Consider the following 20,000-nt stretch of genomic DNA (forward strand, 5'->3'; position numbering starts at 1 on the left):
CTATGGTCCCTTGGTAGTATAAAAAATCTTAAGCTTATACGTCAATACAGTCCAAAGATAGGACCATTTATGTCACATACTTTGATACTGTCAAACTCACTCATCAAAACCCTTGGGAGACTCCTCGGTGACCTAGAATCATGAAGTGAGAAGCAACAAGGTTTCTCAGAGCAAACAAAGGGAAAAATCCGAAATTGTTAATTTGTAATTTTATCACACAAAAAATATTTCTTTTTTCATTTGTTATACCACTTCAAACTTGAAATTAAAAGTTTCTCGAAAGTCTTGCTATCGATGGGACCGATATCTTGGCAGTATCGATGTCGATAACAGGCAAAAATAGTCAATACCCTCCATTCTCGGAATGGATAAACTGTCGGTATACCCACATTAAGTTTCTACGGAACCCTCAGTAGGACTCGCACATGGCCAATTATTCCCTTTTCTGCTTTCCCAATGTAAACAATGAATAAAAGTGGGGATAAGCTACAAACCTGTGTCACTCTCTTCTCAACTAATGCTCCCTTTCATGTCATTTGTCTACTGCAACTGTAGCTCGTTTTAGTACAAGCTACAGCTAACTTTTTGCTCCATGAATATTACCTCCTAATACCTTCCAAATCTTAAAGACTGTATTACTCTTAAAGTTTTTTTTCCAAACCATCAAATGCTATGTGTTTGTAAGTACGTGCCCTAAATAAAACATTTCGTAGTGAATCTGAACAGTTCTGTAAAGAAAGAAGCTAATGTAGACCAGTCCATTAAACTATGAAATCACCGATGTATTCCGAGTGTTGTAAAGCAGTTGCCACGTCTGTGCCTGTGTGGCAATCAGTATTTTGACGGTTGTGCCCTGTGTGAACGACAACAGCAACTGAAAACAATTAGCTGCCAATTAGTTGTTTCGTAAATTACAGCAAAGAGATACTGAGAGATTGGAAGCAATCCAGCCACAGGGAAACCACGACTGACGTGAGTGTACGTCCTTGAGCGGTCACTAGGCTGTAGAACAAGTTCCTGTGGAAGCACAATGTTTTCCTGCATAAGAATCGAGGTCGACAATGCTTAACATCGGTCAGACGAGAGTGAGTGCTTGAATAACCAGGTTGTGTAGGACTGTGGCTGCGTTGCCAGCTACGACTGACAGTGCAATTCGCAGACTCCTTCATTGAGGCGCTGGATATCCACAAGGGAAGTTGTAAGTGCATTTCTCAGCACGCACTACGAAAAAAATAGAGTTAACATTACGTAAAACATTTCGTAGTGAATCTGAACAGATCTCTAAAGAAAGAATCTAATGTAGACCAGTTGTTCTCGCTGTGTGTATTGTCCTCTTCTACAAGTTTCCCAATTTTTTTTCCTTCTACGCTTCTTCATATTCTCTTCCACATTGTATATTCACTGCTTTATTGGTATTCTTAACTGTCTTGTTCAATTTGTCCTACATTCATAAACTTTTTTGTCTTCCAGCGTCGATCCTAAGAACGAGTTCAAGCCAGGAAATTCTCTTACTTTTTATGGATGTTAAAATATAGCACCTTGTACAAGATTGGCCAACTCAGCATGTGTTCTAGATCTCCAAGTGCCGTTACTATCCTGAACTGCCCCATATTATTATGCAAGGAACTTTGCGTTCAAATATTATTTGCTTCTGCTCATCAGTAGTCATTAACGTCCAGGTTTCATATCCATAGGTTACAGCTGCACTGATAGTGGTCTTGTATTTTTACAGTTTAAAAGTTTAACCTGTATAATATTTACGAGGCCTGTAACTTCTTAAACGTGTGGCAACATCCGCTTTAGATGCGTGATTTTATTTCAGTTGGCATGGAATTTGTGCTATTAATGTTACGTCTCATTTATTCAAATTCTACATGGGTTCAGAAATTGAAATTTGCTACTAATAATCTTTCCAGATTTTTTATTGAGTGAGCCACATATTCTTGCTCTCCATTTCATTGGCTTCCTTCAGCTCCTTCACTGTTCCATGTAATGAGGCTCCTCTCGGCTAATAATTACTACATCATCGGTTTACGCACATACCTGAAAAAGCTTTTTGCGTATATAACCAGATCTTTGGAGCTTCGGAAGAGCTGCTCCGAAGGTCAGATTGAATGTAATTATACAAACGGCGTCGTCTTGCCTTAATTCCTTAATTATGGTGAACCAAATACTTTTCCGTCCACTCGCACTGCAACCCTGCAACCAGCCAGTGTTGCTTGGACGAGTGAGACGTACTTAGATGGCATATCCAGTAATAGTCCGGTTTTACGTCGATGTATTTTGACCAAACTCTTTGGAATGAGAAAATTCTATCCGTAACACTCACCTTGGAAAGTCAATAAAACCATTTTTTCCCCTTTTTTTTTTGTCTCCCAGTCAGAGTCTGTTGAACTGGGTGAATTTCACAACAATTTAACCTCCAAAACACATTCCATCTACATAAATACTCCGTAAGCCACTGTTCAATGCATGGCGGAGGTTAATTCGCACAAAAACAAGAGATTTTCTGTCCTATTCCATTTATGAACGAGAGGAAATGATAGGTATCTCTGTGCGTGCTCTAGTCTCTCTTACGAGTGAACATCACCAACTTGACCTCATATTTTAAGAAGGAAAACCATATTTGCAACATACCTGTCCCAACAATAGATCACACATGAAAATTTGGCCCTTAATTTTGATAGTACGCAGTTATGACGCCGTGCGTACAACTTTTAAATATGCAACCGCACAGGTTCTGCGTCACTCGCTCCACCCCACTGCAGCCTACTAAAGCGCAGGCGCGAATTTCTGTCTGTACATCTGTAAATGTTTCTTTATGACATCTCTAGAAGATGTGGCGACTGCGAAAATGTTGTCCGCACGAAGCAAACTTTGCTTGAGTTCGGCTCTTTTAAAAGCACGGGCAGAGGTGACAGCAAGTGTCCATCTCCTGACACCATTGGCCTTATTGTTTAGCCGAGCGTCGTGTTACTGTAGACGTCTTTCGTCCCTTTCTAGGCCAGATATCGACCGGAGGCAATTTCTAAATTAAACCCGCTCTGATCCAAATTGATTGAAACGAATACCGGAATGTTTCCCTTGGAGAGCTCATGAACGATTTCTTTCTGTGTCCTCGCCCTATCCGACCTTGTGCTCCGTCTCTGATGACCTCTTCAGAGACTGAACGTTAAATCTTAATCTACTTATTTATCTGGGCATAAGCTTTGAAAAATACAAAGCTGACTTTATTCTGGTTCATGAGCAATAGCAGCCACCAACTTCTTTCATTTATGTTTGTTTCTCATGACTCGTTTACAGAAATAAAATGGTGCATAAAATCACCTTGACACTTTTTAGAACACTTCGAACGTTATTGTAGACTTCGCTGTCATATTTCCTTTTGATTAGCGGAACAGTTCTTTCTGATTAATTCTTCATACACACTGTATTGTGCACTTTTATAAACTATATTCCATACACTTTCAGTTGTCGATAGTTCAATACCATCATGTACGCTTCCTCCATGTCTTCCATTTCAGCTGTAGTCTGGGATTGCCTTCGCGTGGGCAGCCTCTGAAATTCAGTCTCCCTTGTCTTAGCTACTAAAAATAAACGAACACACTTAATAACATTCAGCAACATTGACTAAATGTCCATTGACGATTGAGAACTAATTGCAAAGAATTTTATAACGATCAGAGATTAGAGCTCATCTACTTGTATTAAACATAGAGTATAAATATCTCTGGAGTGAGCATTCAGAAGCGCAGAATTGATTTTCTGTTGTCAACATACGTTGCCACAACGGTCACGTGATCTCGGGACGCCGTAGATTTGTCCGACATTTGTCCTATAAATTTTGAATGTTGTCATATCGCTAGTAAAGACAGATTCCCTTCGTAAGTGCTGTGGACTTAGCATAGACGTGTTGCAGGCACCATATCAGTTTAAGTCTGATATTTGAAATAAATTGGGCTCTTAGCTTTGAAGAGCAAAATGAACGAGCATGACATCACAGACGCTTCACGTCAGCATGTATTTACAATGTCTTTCATGTCACATCTCGTCAAGTCGCTCAACACAGTACTGAACGGCGAAATTGGGGTTTTGAGTGACCATCCCTAATATGCATATAATGTTATAGTATCAGAACTGAGGAGCTAACAACGACAAAATTTGTCAATGGCCGAAGCAAACTTTATAACCTATTTTCTTGATCAATTATGTTTGGTAAATTACTGAGAAGTGAGACAACGTATCAAAACATCAACAGTTATTTAGTAGGGAAAATATGTACATTCATACACATCAAAGAAAGCTTCAAACGAATTAATGAAGCCTGTTAAACTTATCCATTGTGTTTTTTCTTACGTAATTGATAACGTCATAAACAACTGTTTTTACTCCTTCATATGGTGGAGTTTGCTTCGTCTACTTACGTTTTTATACATATACATTGTGGGCGTCAGCTCCGTTGTATTAATGTAAAACCTAAATAACTTTTCGCCTTCAGATATACGATCTCGGTTGTGTAAGAAAGTGGATAAAATATCCCAGTCGTCATGGAACATCTCCAATCGGTCACTAAAACAAAGCGCTACTATAAAATAAAGATTATGAAGGTACAGCTGTACAAAGTCCACTATTATAAGGAGAATGAGCGCGGCGAAAATAGGTTAACTTAAGATGTTAACAGACTGGTACCGTTAAAATTTTCTTCCCGAGAAGCCTTGGCGTACCGTGAAATGACGTGACGTTCCGTTGACGACCTGTGCGAATACCTCCATTCGAAAGTTATTGTAGAATGTTTTGGTGTTATGTGACGAGACGTGACGTTACCTGATGGCGGACGCGAATTGGCGCTAAACAATCGACGTAGTCCCTAGATCACGTGACAATACCAGTTTAATGTTGACAACATGCGCAGGACGCAATGCTCACTCCAGAGATATTTCTAATCTATGGTATTAAACACAGATAGTACGCACACAGTTCTACAAAGCAGTTCTGTAGATCAAACTGACACTTGACTTATGTTATTCCTAAACATACAGTAAAAGAAAAACTTGATCTATGTCTACATCATCGGTGTACCAAGCCGAGAAATGTTCACCTTCTCCTAATAAACCTACGATGTTGTAACAGCGTTACCGGCTTTCACTGAATGCCGTCTTTGCCTCTGCGTCTCTGATTTTGAACGATTGTTGTACTGTCGAAACAACTGAAACATTTTTGCAGGGAAAAATATTTCGAGTTGGTGCTAACGAAGGACACAAGGCGGAGATAACGCGAGCAGCGCAGGACACCGTCGACTTGACAGTTGTTTGCTTACGGACGCTGCGTGTGTCTTTTCCCCATTACGTTACAGTAGTTCCGTCACTGTTTGCGTGCTGTCTGGCTGTCACCCAAGGCTAGCCTCCTTGTTGTCGTTACGAGACACGTACTGAGACACGTACTGATCAGTAGATCTTGTCTCAGTACTTAAGATGTCGTTGCATTGCACACGTGGCATAAAAACAGCAATTAAAATGAAGTCTTTTCAAAAGATTTTGGAGTGATCTCTCAAGTTTTCTCGACGCGAATTATTAATGGCGTGTTTTCCGGTGTACAACCAAGTTGTCGATTCTATTTTATGCACAATACAAAATGAAATGAACGACTCGACTGTTCGCCCTAAGGCACACCATTAAGGAAGTGGATTCGTTTTTCTGTGCAGAACTTATCTGCCTCTCTGTATGGATTTCATAAGAGATTCTCGACAAAGAAATCCATACGAGGCCTTACAAATGATGTCCTAGCAGAGATAAAAATAAAAAAAATATGCAGCGAAGTATATTCCATGACCCTTCCAAAGGCTTTTAGAGTGAGGCACACAAAATTCTACTAGGCAAACTAAAATGTTACATGTTAATGACATACCTCTTGTATGACTTGAGGGTTACCATGACAACAGAGAGCTGAAACGCACGTGGGAAGACCGTGACAGGTTGGTTGGTAGGCTGATTTGGAGGGAAGGGGGCCAAACAATGAAGCCATCGTTCCCATCGGATGAGGAAAGGATGGGAGAGGAAGTCGGCCGTGCCCTTTCAAAGGAACCATCCCGGCATTTGCATAAATCGATTTAGGAAAATAACCGAAAAGTTACATCAGGGTGGCCGAAAGCGGGTTTGAATTGTCGCCTTCCCGAATGCGAGTTCGGTGTCCTAACCACAGCGTCGCCTCGCTCGGTCTCACAGACATGAAATTGACTTCAGGACGGGGAATACATGTGTGGTTCCACAAGGATCGATACTGGATACACTCTTCTTCTTAATCGTCATAAATAACATTTCAGATACTTAATCAAACAGCCAAACTCAGTTTTACCAGACACCACCCAGATGATAGCTCGACATGCCTCTAGCTGGTTCCCAGGAAACAAGTTAAGCCTTAATCTCATAAAGACTTAACTTCTTCAATTTAAAATAAGCATAAGTGTCTTAATAGCAGCAGAAGTAGACATTAATGGTTATACACTAAACGAAATTCTGCGTGTAAAATTTCGAGGAGACCAACTTGGCAACAAATTAAAACGACGTCAACACATAGATAAATTAACGAACAAGCTCTGTTCATCAAGTTTGCACAGAATTTAAAACAGGGGCAACAGAAACGAAAATAACTTTACATAACTGATTGAAAATTCATACAGTACAACAGGTATTTAAATATTGGTGTTTAACTAAAGGTATTTAAACCATTAAAATGCAAAACTGAACGATAAGTCCGACAGTCCGCCGTAGCTGTATCTGTTTAAGTCGATTAGAGACCCACACAATCGTCTTTGCAACTCTTGAGTTGCATCTTCTGGTGTATATGTGTGCAGATAATGGGGAAATGACGTCATCTGAAATATCTTAAAGTATTGAGTGAATAGGCTTAAACGAGGAAGATAATATTATGCATCTAGGTAGGAAACTGGGTGTGGATCACTTACGCCCCCCAAAGAACAGGTCCATACGTATTTAATAAATAAGATTTGTAGTTCCAGCCGCGCAGGGTACCCGCGTGGTCAGAGGCGCCTTGCCACGGTTCGCGTGGCTCCCCCTGTCGGAGGTTCGAGTCCTCCCTCGAGCATGGGTGTGTGTGTTGTTCTTAGTGTAAGTTAGCTTAAATTAGATTATATAGTGCGTAAGCCTAGGGAACGATGACCTCGGTAGTTTGGTCCCATAGGAACTTACCACCACCACCAGTAATTCCATACCAAAAGAAGGTTGCTTAGAAATGAGAAATAAGTAGCAATTTGTAAATGTTCATCTCAGCAACATTATTACATTAGTATCACCTAGGTTTAATTTGTATATAATACAGAGAGCCGAGCCTAACAGTAGGCTTGGCGACCGCAGTTCCTGAGCAGAGCACTAGCAGCACGCTTCTCGTATCTACCGTGCTGCCGGTGTCAGCTGCTTTCCTTAACCACCTCAGTACCTGGACGGCAGCCAGCGCACACGGTCCAACAACACACAGGACGCCTCGTAACTTGTGTTGCCAGTTGCTACGATTATTAAGATGTTTGTAACAAACACACATAAGCGTGTTAGCTTTCGGTAAATCTGACCTCAGCATAAACTTCTTCCTTTCGATCACTGGTGCCTCCCAAAATATGTTAAAAATAATTTTTCGGTGTATTTCAAAATATAAATTTTATTAGTTTCCATCACTTTTATTTAATTCTCCAGTCACTTCAGGTGATTTTCCTTCAGGCGAATGCCGGGATGGTTCCTTTGAAAGAGCACGGCCGACTTCCTTCCCCATCCTTCCCTATTTCGATGACCTCGCTGTTTGATCCCTTCCCGCAAACCAACCAATCAACGAACTCCAGGTCCTAATATTTTCCTGGATGATGTTTACGAGTGTCATTTTCTGTTGTTTGACGTAGACCGACAGGAACACATTTTAATAAAAAAATGGTTCAAATGGCTCTGAGCACTATGAGACTTAACATCTAAAGTCATCAGTCCCCTAGAACTACTTAAACCTAACTAATCTAAGCACATCACACACATCCATGCCCGAGGCAGGATTCGAACCTACGACCGTAGCGATCGCGCGGTTCCAGAGTGAATCCCCTAGAACCGCTCGGCCACAGCAGCCGGCAAACAAAGTGATGAAAGTTCGTGATTTTAAGAGAGGTTAGTCCCGTTTTGTGCAGTTGTTCCACGTTACATGGCCTCTTCATTTTAGTTACTGCTTCACTGGTTTTTTAATCAAGGATCAGTTTCTGATTCCCAGTTAATTTCCTTCATATTTTGCTGGATTTCATAATTAATTATGGTTTCTATCAACTGAGGAGGACTGAGAACTTTGCCTAACCACGGCAACGATTACTCTGAGGCATTCTGTGACTCTCTATACCATATGACATAGCATTCTTAAGTAACCTTCTCTTGGTATGAAATTACAAATTTTATTTATTAAATATGTATAGGCCTTACTTACTTAGTTTCCTAACTAGATGCGTAATATTTTCTTCGGTGTTTAAGTCTGATCACTCAGTACCTTAAGATATTTTAGACAACTTCATGTCCCCATTATCAAAGCGTAAATTTATAAAATTTTCAGATATACACCAGAACATGCAACTACGCGGATTATTGGACTTTTCATTCAGATTTGTATTTTAATAAGTTTAACTCTGCTGGTTTGTAAATTAAAGGGAGCACCTGCTGTACTGTATGAATTGTCAATCATTTATGTCATCAAGTTCAGTTCTCAGTAGTCAGAAATATCCCTCACTAAGTTGACCTAAAGACAGAAGTGCTAGATTATCTCCCACATTTTCTGTTCGTATTGTTTTATGGAAGTATCTTATTGGGCAATGTAAAAGGTAAAGTATGTGCTGAATGGCCAACACCAGGCTGTTGCCCTGAGCGCAGGTAGAATGCAGCCTTCCTTTTCCACGGCACTAAGCGGGGAAGTGCGGCAGACCAGTCACCCTGGGCCTTTTGCCCCGGAAACATCGGCAATTCTCATCTGTTAACGTCATGAATGGACCTGGGGACACCCTGGAGTGACTGGAACAAGTAAAAATTTCCACTCATCTCCAGGATGGAACCCAGGAGCTCCAGGGCCGGTCTCTAGTGCTGGATCCACTGTACCACCACAGCCAACCTAGTGCAGTCTACCTATAGTAAATAAAGTCTTTATTCAACAGAAGAGCACATTAGGGATATTGTGTAAAGGAACATAGTAATACATCACGCAGAGGCCCTTTCACGGATCCTGGAAACTACTGCACTCACTCTCCAGTACATTTACTACTACATGTTTTTATTGCTAATGATAAAATCGGGTGCAACCGAAATGTGTTATACACAGTCACAAAAAAAAATCATTTTCATGTAGTTTTCACCTCCTTTTCTAAGACTGAGAGTTGAGTTTGTACTCTCACACAAACATATAAAGAAACCACTAGGCAAAATAGGAGTAACTTCACATATCTTTAGCCATTCCTTCGAATAATTATCTAATTAGGCAGATTTTATGGTTGGAAATTCCTGTCAACTACTTGCCAAGCAACAGTGTTTGCTTTAAAGCTGCACGACAAGTGGTAGTGTATTTTAAACATGTCTCTTTGACTTCGTACATCACTATTTTCTTTGAAATATACACTGAGGGAAAAAACCGCAACATCAAAAAAATAATTAATTTAGAATATTGAAATTTTGAGATTACTTTTGTCTAGGTAACATATTTAAGTGATTAACATTACAAGAGCACAGACTATGTCAGTGCGAGGTAAACTATTGCAGATGTGAGATGCTGGTACATTAATAACTGGCGTAACTGCTAGTATGTTGATTGCAAACGTGTATCCATTGTATTGTACAGGTGCCGGGTGTCAGTTTGTAATGTGGCGTTTAATGCCTCTTGCACTTGGTCGTCAATACATGGATGGTTAATGCTGTTTGAAGACGACGCTGGAGTTGTCGTCCGTTGATGTCCCGTATCCCGTATGTGCTTGGATAGAGACTTATCTGGTGATCGAGCAGGTCAAGGCAACATGTCGACACTCTGTAGATCATGTTGGGTTACAAAAGCAGTATGTGGACGAGAATTATCGTGTTGGAAAACACCCCTGGAATGCTGTTCATGAATGACAGCACAATAGGTCGAATCAGCAGATTGACGTACAGATTCGTAGCCATGGTGCATGGGGTAACCATGGGTCGCCCCTGCTGTTATACGAAATCGCACCCCACACCATAATATCTCCTGATGCAGGTCCAGTACTCTAGCACGCAGACAGGTTGGTTGCAGGCTCTCAGCCAGCCTCCTTCTAACCAACACACGGCCATCACATGTAACAAGGCAGAACCAAATTTCATCAGAAAACACAACAAACCTCCACCCTGCCCTCTAATGAACTCAAGTTTGACACCACTTATGTTGCAAATGGCGGTGGTTGTGGTCAGTGGAATGCACGCTACGGGGCGTCTGGCTCACAGATATCCTTGAAGTAACCAATTTGCTACAGTTCAGTGTGTCACTGTGGTGCTAACTGCTGCTCATTGCTGGTGCAGACGCAGTACGATGCGCCGGAGCCACACGCTGCCTGCCAAGTATTCTGCAGTATTTCAGAAGGAACGTCCAACCTCTAGTAGCCTAGTTACACAACCTCGTTCAAACTCAGTGATGAGTTGATGATGGAGTCTTTGTCGTGTTAAAGGCATTCTTGACTAATATCAGTTCACCACGTCGAGTCTCAAAGGTAATTAACCGCTCACGACTGTTACAGTGTGTGTTTAAAGCAAAGTAACGCCCCTCTTACGCAGCAGGTGCGAAATTTGAATTGACGTCATCTCTCAGATGTAGAAACACTCCTACCAGCTTTCGTTTATATCGTACAACTTCTTCTTGCTGCTGCAATTTTTCCGCCAGCGTACGTGTCATTACAGCAGCAGTGTGCAGTACTTAAACTGTATGTCTCCTGTATATTGACAAGTGGATACTAACTGTCTTGGCCGGCCGGAGTGGCCGAGCGGTTCTAGGCACTACTGTCTGGAACCGCACGACCGCTACGGTCGCAGATTCGAATCCTGCCTCGGGCATGGATGTGTCCTTAGTTAGGTTTAAGTAGTTCTAAGTTCTAGGGAACTGGTGACCTCAGAAGTTAAGTCCCATAGTCCTCAGAGCCATTTTGAACTAACTGTCTTGACCGTAAACGTACTCGTATTTTAAGCTCCTACCAGACCCTGGATCTTGTTCCTAAAATTTTTAGAATGGAGATGTCATGCCTTTTTATGCTGTTTTAAATAGGTACTTAAACAAGCTTTTTGTCTTTTAGGTAAGTATATATATTATTTTGGTTTTGGTTCTCCTGTGTTACTGACAATACTCGCTAGTCTGTGGTCCTAGTCGCTGATAATATAGATGACCTACGATTTAAAAAGAAAGTAGCCAGCGTAGCAGCATAACACATAAGATGAATGAACCTAAACATCAACACCAAAAAGACAAAATTTATTATTATCTCAAGCAATTTGAAGTTTCAAAAGTCTAACATAACGTTTAAAGCAGAGTCCACATGGCTTTCTGTATTATGGACATTTGAAAAAGACTTGAAATGTCATATTGAAAAAACAAGATAGGTGCTCTTAGCCCCGCGGGGTAGCCGCGTGGTCTTGGGGACCTTGCACGGTTCGCGCGGCTCCCCCCGTCGGAGGTTCGAGTCTTCTCTCGGGCATGGGTGTGTGTTGGGTGTGTGTGTTGTCCTTAGCGTAAGTTAGTTTATGTTGCGTTAAGTAGTATGTAAGTTTAGTGACCGATGATCTCAGCAGTTTGGTCCCGTAGTACTTATCACAATAGATGTTCTTAGGATTTAAAGAAGTGCTTACATCGAATTGTTCATTTATTTTGGTATTCAGCAAATTGACTATTCATCTATTTTTGATCATGTACGAATAATGACTTGTTCTTAAAATTGAGGTTTCTTGGACGTCAAAGGTAAACATCATCAAGCAAATAGAAGCTGTCGGGGTATGGATATACCACAGAGCACTGTAGACGCCAGGAATAAATATGCCCTCTAGCATATTAGCAGATAGCAAGAACTGTTCAGTACAGTTATGAACAAAAAGACGCTTTACTAAAGGACATATGCAAACGAGAGGTACCATTTCATGCAACTGATAATTGGAAACAAAATTAAAGGGAGAGGAGAAAAAGCCTCAAAAGAAGGAGTCTTTGCTCCGAAACATTGGTAATTGGTAATGGAAATGCCGTGTGGCTAGGGCCTCCCGTCGGGTAGACCGTTCGCCTGGTGGAAGTCTTGCGAGTTGACGCAACTTCGGAGATTTGCGTGTCGATGCGAATGAAATGATGATGATAAGGACAACGGGCCGTTAGGTATGACATTCCGTCGCGCTGACCACTCAGCTACCAGTTGCGAACTCCCAATTGGTGAGACTATATGACGTTCCATCACTGACACCACAGAAAATGCGATCTCAAATAATCATTTACGAACACTGAAAGAAGAATATTTTATGCGTTATTGTCTGATTGTGCTTTAACTACGTTGTAACTCTTTTATGTTCGTTACATCATTTTAAGAAATTTAATTGTTTAATACTTACGCTTTAATTTCTTTTGCTATTGAGCGCCAATGACCACGCCGCCGAGTGCTGAGAGATTACATCCGTGTAGATATAATGTTCGTCCCATATAACCATGGTGAGGAGATACTTGAGGATGTGGAACATGGCAGAACATCATAAATACATGATACATTCTTATAAAAGGACTGATATACTGAAGACATGAAAAATTTTAATAATTTCTGCATTTTTTTTAAGTTTAGACGTTAGTTAAAAAGCTTACCACACACATTTAAATTGTATAATCCCATGCGCTGTATAGTTTCTAAACTATTTCAGGGAAGTACTGTCAAAACAAAACAATTTACAATGTTTGATTTACATAAGCGGTATTACTGCAATGAAGCTATTATATAGTACTCATTACGCCTGGTTTGATTTCTTACCCCCATTTATCTTTGTATCTGCCCTGAAATATTTGTACAACAGTGCAGATGTCGACGGTATGCGCTTTTTGTCTTGCTATTCCACTCACGGTGCTTGCTATTGACGAAAGTATTGCCCACTTTACTGTTTCTCCTCGTGCTTGTATTTGTACTTCTCGATTATGTCTCTGGTTAGTTCTGTGATACATAGCAGTATGAACAGGTTTACTGAAGTATAGTCGGCCGATGTCCACCTCGTGTATAGGTTCACCGAACGCAATGGAAGAGCAGCACAGAGACGGCAACCACGTTATAGCGCATCTCCATCCGTACGCAGTAGTCTATGATGAATCGGATCTTTTCGTGTTAGAATGGAAGATACTGACCGTGCAAAGTATGCCAGAGTTCCTTGTCTGGATGAGAATGTGTTACACGCGACTAATGACATTTGTGCCACTAGAGCGTAAATCACAATGGCATTGTTAATCTGAAACGAGCCACCAGAGAACACATATCCTTCCCTTGTACCAGATACTCAGAAAATATCCCCGAACAACGTCAGAAATTTTGTCTGTGGGGCTGGGGGTTGATACTGTATATGGTAGAACATGCTCGCCAAGTAATCTTCTGCACATCTTTGGAAATGTACTTTACAAATAGTTAAACTTTTACGGTTGCTGGCAAGCTATTAAAAAGTGTGTTACTGAATGACAGATACGTTTATGAATATAATAAGTAAGTCGAAATAATAGTATTCTGAATATCGCACTGCGTCATATTGTAAAAATTCTGTACTGGGAGAAACCAACGTTTCGGGCAACTGCCTCTGGCAGCGGAAGCCTACGCAGTTATACAAAGTGAGTGACTTTAAGTCTTCAAGATTGTTCTTGTTCCTGGTGATGTTGGTTTGAAAGAGATTTATATTACTTATGACAAATTTCACTAATGAATAAATATTCTGAAAGTAGTAGTTAACCTGTTTTTCAAAATACTTCTGTAACATGCTCTTAAATTCGCACCACAAAAAATTCTAAAGAATCCAAGTATGCCAGCTTTGTTTTATTTTTACATTCTTTGTGTTTAACTGCGGAAAAAAGAGAAATTTATAACACGATTTGACTAAAAGAAGGAATCGGCTGATAGGGCACTTCCTGAGGCACCAAGGAATCGTCAGTTTGGTAATGAAGGGACTTGTCGTGGGTAAAAACTGAAGAGGGAGAGCAAAGCACGAGTACAGGGAGCAGATTCAAACTGACGTAGGTTGCCGTATTTATTCGGAGATGAAGAAGCTCCCACAGGATAGACTGGCTTTGAGAGTTGTATCAAACCAGTCTTTAGACTGAAGGCCACAACAATAACTACAGCAACAACATACGGCCGACGGATGTGGCCGAGCGGTTCTAGGAACTTCAGTCCAGAACCGCACTGCTGCTGCGGTCGCAGGTTAGAATTCTGCCTCGGGCATGGATGTGTGTGATGTCCTTAGGTTAGTTTGGTTTAAGTAGTTCTAAGTCTAGGGGACTGATGACCTCAGATGTTAAGTCCCATAGTGTTTAGAGCCATTTGAACCAACAACATACATGTGACAAATTGCACATTGCAAGCAGAGATTTGTTTAGGCGTAGCAGCACTTCTGTGGTATACTCTCCTCAACTAAATTTTTGATCTCGTTGTATCAGCAAACCTAGCGAAAACGACAAACAACAGTTGCTGTAATTAAGTGTACGCTTTTGGTACCCTTATTAGTTACTTTTCCTACCTCGGAGTCGGACTGAATAAAAAATTATACGCGGTCGTTCGTAACGGCCAGGTTCAAGTGGGAAGGACACGGACTGCTGGAGGTGACCGTTGGCGGCGCCGCTGTACGGAGAGCGGTGTCTGTACGTGACAGGAGCCGATGTTACGTGACCACACACCTGGGCAGCCGCTGCGACCAACGACAGTGTTTTTGCGACGGTCGTGCAAGCACCACTACTTTCTCCGGCTGACGCGAGGTACGTGCCGTATCAACATACTTCCATTTGCATAAGGAGATATGTGAGCTTCTGTGTGACGCTATGAACGACTCACTATCAGAGCACGTAGGCGATTGAGCGGCGCAGCGGAAACGGTCACGTGGCAGCCACTGGCAGTATTTGAGTCCTTAGTGTTCCATTGCATGAGTTCACTGTTTCATATAACAGTTTCTTTGGTTACAGAACACTTTATAGAGGAAACTAAATTCATACAGTTGCTGAAAGTGTTTCTTTTCGATACATATTTTGCCATCATAGCTGTTAAACCTATTTTGTGAAAAACAAAATTGAGGTAGGGTCATAGACCATTCATACATTTCATCTGCCTTTCAACGTACTTCAGACCTACCGAAGTGACACTTTTTCTCGAAAATGGTGCTGTCGATCTTTGATATTGTATTAAGGAGGTGGTGATTTACAGTCTTTAAATGTTTTTGTAAAATCATGATTTAGCACAATAGCTGTAATGGTATGTCAGTTTGTTAAAACTACCAGTTTCGGCCAAATAACAGGACATATGTGCACTAATAATCATTGTCATCTAGATATATTACAACTAAACTCCGTTCGAACAGGCCTTGAAGGACCAAAGGTAGCCGCGCGGGATTAGCCGAGCGGTTTAAGGCGCTGCAGTCATGGACTGTGCGGCTGGTCCCAGCGGAGGTTCGAGTCCTCCCTCGGGCATGGGTGTGTGTGTTTGTCCTTAAGATAATTTAGGTTAAGTAGTGTGTAAGCTTAGGGACTGATGACCTTAACAGTTAAGTCCCATAAGATTTCACACACATTTGAATATTTGACCAAAGGTAGTACCTGGCCGCCGTGTCATCCTCAGCCCACAGGCGTCACAGGGTGCGGATACGGAGGGGCATGTCGTCGGCAAACCGCTCTCCCGACCGTATGTCAGTTCACGAGACCGGAGCCACTACTTCTCAATCAAGTAGCTCCTCAGTTTACCTCACAAGGGCTGAGTGCACCCCGCTTGCCAACAGCGCTCGGCAGACCATACGGTCACCCCTCAACCGCGCCGAGGTCGTTGGCATCTAGATATATTAACTACATTAAAATCATAGAAAACCGGATAATACACAGTTTATTAGCTAGGCATGACGTTCACTTTCGCCCGCTTCCGTAACTTTCACGTGGAAAGTCGCGGTTCAATTCCCGGTACTGTCAAGGATTTTTCGTAGTTGGGAAGACTGGAATTAGGTCTACTCAGTCTCTTGAAGTCAGTTGAAGAGTTACTTGAATGAGAAGTAGCGGCTCCAAGGTCTTCAACACCGACAACGGCCGGGAGAGCGGTTTGCTGACCCCAAGTCCCTCCATGACATCATTCATTGAGGATGACAACGGGGATCACTCGGTCCCAACTGGCTAGTCAGTGCCAGAACGACGGAGCTTACTTACATCTTAACTTTCCTGCATTCTATAATTTTGATGCAGTTAATTAATAATGTTGATCTAGAGACAAATGAACATAATCGGAAGCATGTCCTGTAATCAATATCGTTTTTTATGCCTGACAATGGTTTCTTGTTCTATCTACATTGCTAGTTTTAATGAAATAACTTACAGCTATTCCGCCAAGTCATTTTTTTAATTCGTGGTAATGAACGCTGAAGTAATAGAGTATAGAGGTTCTAGACTATATTAGTAACTTGTCTGACTCCGAAGAAACAGCAAATATTGTCCGAATACTCTTGGTGACGTTGTACCTCATTCATTACCTAATTCTTTGTGTTGTTCACTACTGTATACTTTACTTACTCTCTTAGCCCCTTACTACGGAAAAAATTTCCTTTCTAATTAGAGTACCTGAGCTCTGAAACGTAAACCCACCAGGGAACACGTCGAATACTACAGTGACAGCACAACTGCAGGGACCTGCTTCGCGGTTTCATCTTTGAACGAAGAAGGAACGCAGGTTTGACTGAATTATTTCCGTCTACAGTTTGCCCCTCTGGAGTTCAGCTGAGAAATACTGGGAACTAACAAACAGTGTGAAGACGGACTGAACAGAGGTCTTTCTTAAAGACCCAAATCGGAAAGGCAGGGTGAATATAAGAATATTACTCTTATCGAACAGAAATTAAGTGTAGTAGCCACTGCATCGCATCTCCAAATGCCTTTGAAAAATTGCAAGTTATACTCTGTGCCCTATGTGTAAGAGAAATGCATTGACAAATTCACAAAATGTTACCCAGTGGGCTTTTCTCAGCTTCATTTTGAAATGAAAGCGCCATCCACAGCATTCCTGGTAACTCTGGCTTCTACCTCGATGCGCGCTCGTAACCATTAAAACTGCAACATCAGGGTGTATTGGCAATAACGATATTTTAAATTTTGTATGTACACAACATAATCTCAATAAACCGTGATCAAATATGTTGGTGATTTGGGGTGCGAAATTTAGTGGACAGGAGGTGCTACTTCGACCAACAACAGTGGGGTCTACATTGAATGTGCATAGAGTCGAACTCAGGAACTCAGATTGAATGACAAAGGTACATTATTCTACACAGCCCTAACTCTATCCCAGACTTTATTAACACTGGTGACTGACGAGATGTTTTCAGGTTAAAACCGGATCTCTTATACGATCACTTTATTGTACGTCGGTCTGTCTGTCTGACAGTTCGACTGTTAAAAACCCTTTCTCTCAACAACGAATAGAGCTATCAAGCTGAAATTTGTGTCACATACTAAGATCTGCGGTCCCTTGGCTGTGTAAAAAGTTGAAGATTCTATGTCAACACAATCAAAAGAGGTGGCCATTTATGTCACATATTTTATTACTCGCAATCTTACTCATCAAAACCTGTAGGCTGCTTCCCATTGACCTGCTATCATGAAATTTGACAAGAAGCAAAGTTTCACAGTACAACCAAAGGAGAAAATCCGAAAATTGTTAATTTGTAATTACATCAGGCGAAAAATGTTTTTTTCTTTCATTTGTTCTCCGACTGTCTTTCTGTCCGTCAGTCCGTCTGTTAAGACGCCTTTTTGTCAAGAAATGGTAGACATATTTCATTAAATTTATGTCACTTACTAAGGTCTTTGCTCTGTGACTTCACACTTGAAATTAAAACATTATCGAAAGTCTTGGAATTCCTGGGATGAATGTTCTTTTTTTAGCGGTTAAGACGTCTGAGCAACTTACAACAATCGAACACCTTCTGTATTGAGGTAGATCAGAACAGTATGGGAAACACGCGGTCTTGTGTTATCTTCTTGAAAAATAACGACACGTACACCTCGAATTATACCCTTAAAAGTCGGTAACGTAACAGCTGCTAACCAGGGATGACAGTTTTTGTGTCCCCTTTGACATCGCTTACTAGTGCTGTCTGACAATTTTCGTTCTCCGCGAAGTCTCCCTCTATGGTTACGTCCACCATTATGCTGCGCACAGGACTGAAACTCATCAGAAAGGATGTAGTGGCATTCCTGTGTCCAGCATTGCCACTGGGCACACCATTTCAGACAAGCAACTCTCTGCTGCCACGTCACAGGGTACCATAACAATGATCGCCGTGCTGACAGTCCTGTCACATTATCCGTGCTGCCCTAATCCTGACTCAATGTATGTGATATCTTGCACGGCAGAGCAAACAATGTCTTTTCTCTCGATGTTATATGCATTCGGCCATTGAGTTCCTTCAAGGCCTTTTCTGACCATCCAGAAACCTTAGATTCCATATACTCGCGACTGTCGTGGCATCCTGACAAACACGAGCAGCACTATCATGGAGTGATAAACAACAGTCTCTATAGGCCACGATCCTGCCACTATGGATCTCCAACATACTCTGGTAGAGGTTTCTCCTTCATACACAACACACATGATTTTCTCATAACAGACCATTATTCCAATGAGATTTCTGAACGAGAAATCCACTGCATAATCTTTCCTTACTCCATATTTTATTTATTTAGCATGTAGTATTATACATAAAATATAGTCGATAATACACAAAAACACATAAAACCACCTAAATACAGGTAAAAGACTAAAAACTGGTGTTATATTCTAACGTCCAGTCTCCTTATCCAGTCAGGTCTTGATGCCGTTTGGGTCACCCAGGTAAGCTCTCAGTTTACACTTCTCAGTGTGCTGGATGGTCTGGTTCGCTGCTCCACAGTCACAGCTTGAGGTGGGCTGCTTACCCCATTTGTGCAGGTTGTATACACACACTCCATCTCCTGTTTGGAAGCAATTTTCGCTACAATTTTCTAGCGTTAAGACTTCCCTGTTTACAACAGCATCATCTGCTAAGAGCCTTACAGAACTTTTGTGTGAATACTTCTTTCCATTGAGAATGACATGCTAATGCTATTTTTTTTCTAGCAACTCATCAGTCCACTAACACAGTTGGTCTCATATTTTGTACCCTCATATTTTGTTCATTGGGCAACAGTGTGGAACTCCATAGAATGCCTTCTAGAAGTCAAGAAACACAGCATCTATCTGGGCACTGGTATCTACCACCTTCTGGGTCTCATAGATGAACAGAACGAGCTGTGTTCCACACAATCATTGTTTACAGAACCTCTGTTGATTCTTACAGACCAGATCTTTGGTCTCCAGAAATGTCATAAACGAGTTCCAAAATTCTGCTACTGAGTAACATCAGAGATATAGGGCTATATTTTTGTGCTCCTGTTCTTCAAGGCTTCTTGAAAATGGGGATCATCTGTGCTTTTTGTAATTATCAGGAACACTTCTCTACTTTAAAGACATACAGTGCACTGCTGCTAGAAGATGGACAAGTACTTTGCATACTACAAGAATAATCATATCCAGTCCCCTTCGCTCTGTTGAGTGTTTTCTGTTGATTTTCCATCCCATGGTCACTTATTTTGATATCACCCATTTTGTCATTCATGTGACAATTTAAAGGAGGCATTAAAATGTGGTATTCCTCTGGGAAACAGTTCAGAAAAAGAAGTTTAGTATTTCAGCTTTTCCTGTGTTTAGTATTTCAGTGCCATTATGGTCT

At 41.3% G+C, this 20,000-nt stretch overlaps 1 protein-coding gene across 4 annotated transcripts in view; it reads left to right on the plus strand.

Annotated features, from left to right (window-relative positions):
• Nucleotides 1–1,090: 1,090 nt before the first annotated feature.
• LOC126481082 (major facilitator superfamily domain-containing protein 10) overlaps nt 1,091–20,000 on the plus strand; it is a 159,113-nt gene continuing 140,203 nt past the window's right edge. For 2 of the 4 annotated variants that reach the window (XM_050104575.1, XM_050104576.1), the window contains exons 1-2: nt 1,091–1,198; nt 14,799–14,982. The gene's annotated coding sequence lies outside the window, so the exon portion shown is untranslated. The remainder of the gene's footprint in view (nt 1,199–14,798; nt 14,983–20,000) is intronic. The other 2 variants (XM_050104577.1, XM_050104579.1) reach the window with 2 other exon arrangements.

Source organism: Schistocerca serialis, chromosome 5, assembly GCF_023864345.2.
Source record: "Schistocerca serialis cubense isolate TAMUIC-IGC-003099 chromosome 5, iqSchSeri2.2, whole genome shotgun sequence".
Taxonomy (NCBI): domain Eukaryota; kingdom Metazoa; phylum Arthropoda; class Insecta; order Orthoptera; family Acrididae; genus Schistocerca; species Schistocerca serialis.